The sequence below is a fragment of the Siphateles boraxobius genome, unplaced genomic scaffold, assembly GCF_051911475.1.
Source record: "Siphateles boraxobius isolate OS27281-9 unplaced genomic scaffold, OSU_SipBor_1 5, whole genome shotgun sequence".
In the NCBI taxonomy this organism is placed as follows: Eukaryota; Metazoa; Chordata; class Actinopteri; order Cypriniformes; family Leuciscidae; genus Siphateles; species Siphateles boraxobius.
The window spans coordinates 22,919,198-22,926,851 of NW_027509141.1; the positions used below are offsets into that span (position 1 = coordinate 22,919,198).

Genomic DNA, 7,654 nt, shown 5'->3' on the forward strand with positions numbered 1-7,654 from the left:
AACTTGTTTGATGAAGTCTTTGAACAGAATCGACTCAAAAGAGTGATTCATTTGTAAATTGACCATCGCTCATGCCCATAAAAAGATACAGCGCGCTTGGAATAAACTAATTTAACAACATGTAATTGCATTAAAATAAAGTAACAAGACAAACGTCGCCCAAAGTAACATGTAAAAGTATACACCTTGTGTCCCTGACAGGGAAATACCCTGCTGCGCGATCTGTGACAGTAGGCGCGGCATCAATTATGTCAAATATACTAGGCTACACATTGGAATTGCGCGAAAATATAACAATATTCGAAAAAGCTATTTTATGATCCCAACCCAACTTTGAGAATAGATTAACGGCAATATTTTTTTTAATCGCCCGATAAGATCGAGTCTCACGTTAACGCAGCACGTTAACGCCGATAACGGCCCACCACTAATATATATATATATATATATATATATATATATATATACACTTTATATTTCTGGCAAGCCAAGGGACTCCCAGGAATAGACTGGTTGGCAACCAGGAAGAAGCTGGTGACTACTGGAGAGACAGTTGGCAGCTTGGGAAGACAGCACTAGGGGTGGGAAGGGTTGGCAGCCCAAACCACATTCTCCGAGAGGAGGAACCCTTTTTGAAGCTACAGATCGACTCATGGAAGTATATCCCCAGGGGAGCCCGAGAGAGGGGGAGAATGAGAACCCCAATCTGACAGACCCAAGGTTACTGACTAATGGCAATGGAGAAACGACAACGACCGCAGTATGCAGGTGCGGAAAAACCTGCAAAAACAGCCGTGGCCTAAAGATCCACCAAGCCAGGATGAAGTGTTTGGAGAACGAACATGTGTCACAGCGCACAGGAGCCAAGCCAGGAAGCACCCCATAGCGCTCAGAGCCTCCGTGTGCCACTAACCGTCCCCCCAAGTCTTCTGCCCCAGGCAAAGGTGCGAATTAAGTGGCCACAGGCCTGTAAGACGGCAGTCTGGAGGCAGTTCGATGAGGACGTTGACAAGGTGCTTGAAGCAACAGAGAAGGGAGATGTGGATCGAAGGCTGCAGGCAATGACGACCATCATCTCCAGCCTAGCACAGGAGAGGTTCGGTGCCGAGGAGAAGCGATCAACTCCAACCACCTATTCCATGAACCACAGAGCAGCGAAGATCCACAAAATCCGGCAGGAGTTGAAGTCCCTCAAGAAGCGGTACAAGGAAGCCAACCCCTTCGGCTTCACTAAACAGCTCCTGGGACAGAAGCGCGACGGCAAGTTGCTCTGTTCAAAAGAGGAAATTGACCAGCATCTGCACGGCACTTACAGTGACCCTCTCCGGGAGGAAGAGTTGGGCCAGTGCAACATCCTTGTAGATCCACCTCCCCCCACCAAGGGGTTTGACAGCAGGGAGCCACTGATGAAAGAAGTCCAGGAGGTTGTGCGTAAGGCACGATCTAGCTCTGCCCCTGGACCAAGTGGAATCCCATACAAGGTCTACAAGAACTGCCCCTTGCTACTCAGGCGACTCTGGAAGATCATTCGAGTCATTTGGAGAAGAGGAAAGGTGGCACAACAGTGGAGATTTGCTGAGGGAGTCTGGATCCCCAAGGAGAAAGAATCCAAGAAGATCAATCAGTTCAGAATAATATCATTGCTGAGCGTGGAAGGCAAGATCTTCTTCAGTATAGTAGCAAAGCGTCTGACCAACTTCCTCTTAACTAACAACTACATAGACACATCTGTGCAAAAGGGAGGAATTGCTGGAGTCCCAGGGTGCTTAGAACATACGGGAGTGGTGACTCAGCTCATCCGCGAAGCTATTGAACACAAGGGAGACCTTACGGTACTGTGGTTAGACCTAGCCAATGCATATGGCTCTATCCCCCACAAGCTGGTCCAGACCACCATGACCAAGCACCATGTGCCACAGCATATTGCAGATCTCATCTTGGATTATTACAACCATTTCAGGATGAGAGTCTCCGCAGGAGGTGTGACATCAAATTGGCACAAACTGGAGGTGGGAATAATCACAGGCTGCACCATCTCTGTGATCCTATTCGCGGTGGCTATGAACATGATTGTCAAATCGGCAGAGCCTGAGTGTCGGGGGCCCCAAAGTAGAGGAGGGGTCCGCCAACCGCCAATCAGAGCATTTATGGATGACCTGACAGTCACCACAGAGTCAGTGCCAGGAGGCAGGTGGATACTCCAAGGGCTGGAAAGGCTCATCCGGTGGGCTCGGATGGAGTTCAAAACAGCCAAGTCCCGTTCGCTAGTGCTGAAGAAGGGCAAGGTCACGGACAGGTTCCATTTCAGCATCAAAGGAGCAGAGATACCATCACTGTCAGAACAGCCGGTGAAAAGCTTGGGCAAGGTTTTTGACAGTAGCCTCAGAGACTTCGCATCAGTCCAGTTGACCGGTCAGGAGCTGGACAGCTGGTTAAGAGCAACAGATCGTTCTGGCCTCCCCGGCAAGTTTAAAGCGTGGATTTATCAACATGGTATACTGCCAAGAATACTCTGGCCGCTACTTGTGTATGAGGTTCCCATTTCCACGGTGGAGACCTTGGAAAGAAAGGTCAGCAGCTGTCTCAGGAGATGGTTAGGGTTGCCCAGGAGTCTCAGCAACATCGCCCTCTATGGGAACACCACAATGCTCCGGTTGCCTCTGAAATCCCTGGAAGAGGAGTTTAAAGTGACTCGGGCACGTGAGGTTCTGATGTATAGAGACTCCAACGACCCAAAGGTGGCCCAGGCAGGAGTGCTGGTGAAGACAGGGAGGAAATGGAGCGCCCAAGCCGCTGTGCTGGATGCACAGGCTCGACTGCGGCACAAAGAGCTTGTGGGAGCGGTGGCCCGAGGCAGAGCAGGCTTGGGGATGTTCCCAACACCTCCTCGACATAAAGAGTTGAAGGGGAAGGAGAAGCGCAGCCGAATTTATGAAGAGGTCAGAGCTACTGTGGAGGAAGGAAGGACGAGCAGAGCTGCTGGAATGGGGCAACAGGGGGCCTGGACCAGGTGGGAGCAGGCCATGGACCGCAAGGTCACCTGGACGGAGCTCTGGCAAAGCGAGCCGCACCGCATAACCTTCCTGATTCGGGCAGTGTACGATGTCCTGCCTAGCCCAGCAAACCTTTGTACGTGGGGGAAAGCAGACACGCCAACTTGCCAATTGTGCCAAGCTCGTGGAACGCTGGAGCACATTTTGAGCTCCTGCCCAACAGCGCTCGGCCAGGGTCGTTACACTTGGCGTCACAACTGGGTGCTGAAAACTATTGCAGACACCATCAGCAAAGAGATCAGCAAAGGTGGCCGAGGCAGCAACACCACTCGCTCAATCGTATTTGTTAGGGCAGGAGAACAGCCACAGGCAGGGAGGAAGGCACCAGCAGGAATTCTGGCATCAGCCAAGGACTGGAAACTCTTGGTGGATTTGGAGAAGCAGCTAAAATTCCCCCAGCACATCGTCAGCACAACTATGAGGCCAGATATCACTCTAGTCTCAGAGAGTACCAAGAATATAATCATCATGGAGCTGACCGTGCAATGGGAGGACCGCTTGGGAGAAGCCCATGAAAGAAAGATGACCAAATATGAACATCTGGTCACAGACTGCCGAGCACAGGGCTGGAAGGCGAAATGCATGCCTATCGAGGTTGGCTGCAGAGGCTTTGTGGGGCGCTCCCTCCACAGAGCCTTTACTGCGCTGGGCATTGCAGGAACAACAAGCAGCAGGGCCATCAAGAACACCACCGACGCAGCCGAGAGAGCCTCGAGATGGCTCTGGATCCGTAGAGGAGCACCATGGGGGCAAGCGAGTGCTACGTGAACACAAGTCGCGGTCTGATCAGCCGTGGCTGGGTCGCCTGGGCGAGGGTGTCTGATGTTGAAAGACCCGAAACACCCGAGGACCCCAGGTTACATCACTGATGATGTGTTCAGGTGCATCTGAAGATGTGTTTCAAGAAAAAATATACTCACTGTATTAGATATATTAATATTAAATTATCAGTTTTACTATTAGGTGCAATCAATTACAACAAAAAATATAAAAGTAAGAGATTTTAATTTCTATATAATCCTTAAAATAACAAATCACTGTACGTGCCCTCATTAAAGAAACCTATAGGGAGGCTCTCTCCCTTTGCCCTCGTTCTTCTGCAATAAAAAAAAAAAAATCATTAACCAATGAAACACAGTAAAAGCCATAATTGTAGGTGTTTCACAAGAGGTTTACAGTCTGTTTCCCTCAGGTAATGTGCAGCATCACAGTAAGGAGACAGTGGCTATTATCGATAACAGACCACTCAAGACTGTACGGTTGCATGAGCTGAAAGTGATGAACAAGGGGGAACAAAAAGACCCAGAGAGCTATAAGACCATGATGATATCTATGAATAACTGATGGCTGAACAAAATGAACTCATTTAAATAATTACAAAATTATTGAAATGTGTTCCACACATTACAAATATATACACTGAAATAGACTGAGCTATACTTAAACACACATTGGGTAGTGGAAACCGTACTGAAGTGGAATTAGACATGTCAAAGCAGAACTACTGAATATTATGCAGTTATCTACTAGCTAGAAAAATTCAATAAGCATGCTAAATATAACTTTTTATGATATGGAAAGAGAAATAAGTTGCTATATAATGTTTGGTATTGCTGGGAAGCATAACGAAGAGAAAATTCATCATTATACTGACATTTTCTCAGTACACTATAATTAAACCAACATATAGCATAATCGTCATGTTTAGTTGCCCACCCTCAACCTAAGCACAAGTCCCACTCTTTGCCACAATCATAACCCCAAAATCTCCAACAAAACAGATACTCTAAAAATACAGTACACGAACAACTCATTTTTCTCAAAAACATGTAAAACAACAAAACAAAACAAAACACTAAGACAACCATTCTTCTGGCAAGTAACATACATTTGGCAGAGATTATTTTTGTTTTGTGTTCAATGCTGGCCTGGCTTTCACAAACAAGTGAATTTATAATCAAACAGAGCACAGAACAATGTGAACTTGATTTTTTTTGTAATTAACTAAACTAAACTTTAATTTGAATTTTTTGTTGTTGTTGTGAAGGGTGAACTATATTAAGGAAGATTTTAACAGAAAAGCTAAATTGTGTTCTCAGGACAAAGGTATTCCATAAATGTCAGGTCAGTTTGTCATATTTTTTATATGTCATGTTTTGTGTTTTATAAATGTATACAGGTTAAGTACACTATTTGTTGGCCAAAGCAAGTTCAAGTTCAAGATTCAGAAGAATCTACAAAAACAAAAGATCTGTGACATCTCTCAAACAGCAGTCTCTGTCGGAGAGACCAGAACATGTCAGATACCTCATCTCACCAAGTTCAGGAAATGTCAAAGCAACCTCTACTTTCAAAATGTAATCTCAGCATCTTGGTATTCTTTCAGCAATCCGTCAATCATAGCCATTGTCCCTGACAATGTCTCTTGTGTGCATCAGTACCTTGAAATCTTTCCTATATTCAGACAATAACCTCATGCCCCTCATAAACTCAACAATATGAAGTGGTTCTATTACCTGTGTTGCTACTGTTCCCTCAAAAGTTTAATTTCTCTTCTGATTCTCTGTCAGTTCACTTTAAGAAGACAAAAATGAAAAGGCATTATTGACAAGTCGTCCACCACTCCACAATATAACCAGTAAAGTATCCAGCTCAATGAAAAGAGAAACAATAAATCAAGCCTGTAAGGTCAGTGATCCCATGTCTGATCCACTCACATTCAACCAAATTTGCACTTTTCAGATTCGCACACATTAAACATGCATAGAAACAAGGTCAAGGGTGTTTCATCACTCAGTATAGAAAATGCAAGAGTCATAGGAAAGACTTTTACGGTCAAAACTTTACAACTGTAATTCAGAAGAGTTACCATCTGTCTTTATTAATCTGCCGTACGTAGTGAAGGATAGAACTACTGTATAGTATTTCCAACGCTATCTCACGACTAATTCGTAAGAGTGATTAAAAGGTGGCTAATTCGTACGACCTCACTTACAATTTGTCTAAACCCACGTGATAGTTAGGTTAAGGGGCAGGGTCAGAGGTAGGTCATTCGTACGAATACATACAAATCGGGCAACTTGTAAAATATGTACGATTTAGCAAAAATCATACTAATTCGTACGAGTGAGGTCGTATGAATTCGTACGAATTGCCGTGAGTTTGGGTTGGTGTTTCAGTGCTTTATATCAAAATCCATACAACAGCACTTTTAGTAAACAATATACTATTACGTTTAGTAAATCACAGAATGGACCTTGCTAATTTCTTAATCCATTTTGTCTGTATAAGAATCCAACCAATGATCATTCTCTGTTCTTTATCCTGCGGCATAAAGCTGGTTCAGTCACCTCTAAACTCAGGTATTTTACCACAGTAGGGTGTCTTTTATTTTTAAATTTTTTTTTAGGTATTCCGAGGTGAATATCTCTTTTAGTGCAGCTTTATTTCATTAATTGATGTTACATAAGCCGTCACCAAAGCTGCTTTGTGTCTGTCTACTAAATCCCTGCTGGCTTCCCATCATAACCCAAATAGAAATTGTAATTGAACCCAGATCATGGAGCTTGTGGGCATACATGTCTTTAAAAGAACCCAAATGTCCTTGTCCTGTCTAAAAGGTAAAGGAGGTTAGATCTAAGCTCATCTTCTAAGGTAAATAAGAATTTTCTTCAGTTCAAGTTAAAGCAAAATTCAGCATGAAAGTTTCTATTCTCTTTTGTATAGAAGAGTTTCTCTGTTACTTTTATAAAACACTGCCAGTCTTCTTATTTCTTTAGGCTCCAGTGTTTCAAAACAGTTCTTTGATAGGATTAGATAGGGATACAGTTTATTATTTGGGCAAATAAATGTTTTACTCTACCTTTTTTACTTTAGCCGCATTACTCCACCCACCAATTCAACTATTGGTGGAGTTTATCTTTCAAAGGTTATTTCGAAACGCCATTAAAATTCCCTTTAAAATCTGAGCTGAAAGGTAAATTCTTCAGAAGCATCTTATCAATACATGTATGACAACTTCACTGCACGTTATGATGAAATTAAAACCAATAAGTTTCTGAACTATTTTGCAAAAATATCAGTCAAAAGATCATACAAACCTTTTCATTTTTATTAATACTGCGGTCAAATAAAGTATTTCCTATTAATCGCATCTAACATAAAAGTTTTTGTTTACATAATATAAGTGTCTGTGTGTGTGTATATATATATACATATATACTACATATATACACACATATTATGTAAACAAAAACTTTTATGTTAGATGTGATTAATCGATTTGACAGCACTATTTTATGCAATGTTTTAGAATAGTAAAAATCATTAAAAAAATAAAAGAAATAGCAATATATAGAGAATACTGTACTGAAAAATACAGCATATATTTTAGCTTCTTCAAAGTTTCACAAAATGTATCCTGTAATAAAATAATCTGATTAAAATGTAAGTTTTGTAAATATATTTATAAGCATGATATATATTTGTCTACAAACCTATAATGAATTTAAGAATTAGGCTTTAGTTTGTAAGATCATGATTCTGTTTTATTCAAACTTAGTCTACTGGTGACTGGTAGTGTTTTTTCAAAACATGATTTT

General features: G+C 42.6%; 1 pseudogene across 1 annotated transcript; it reads left to right on the forward strand.

Annotated features, from left to right (window-relative positions):
• The first annotated feature begins 652 nt into the window (after positions 1-652).
• On the forward strand, positions 653-7,353 carry LOC143711391 (uncharacterized; annotated as a pseudogene). The gene has a single exon (XR_013194837.1). The product of XR_013194837.1 is annotated as an uncharacterized LOC143711391 (transcript).
• Positions 7,354-7,654: the final 301 nt, after the last annotated feature.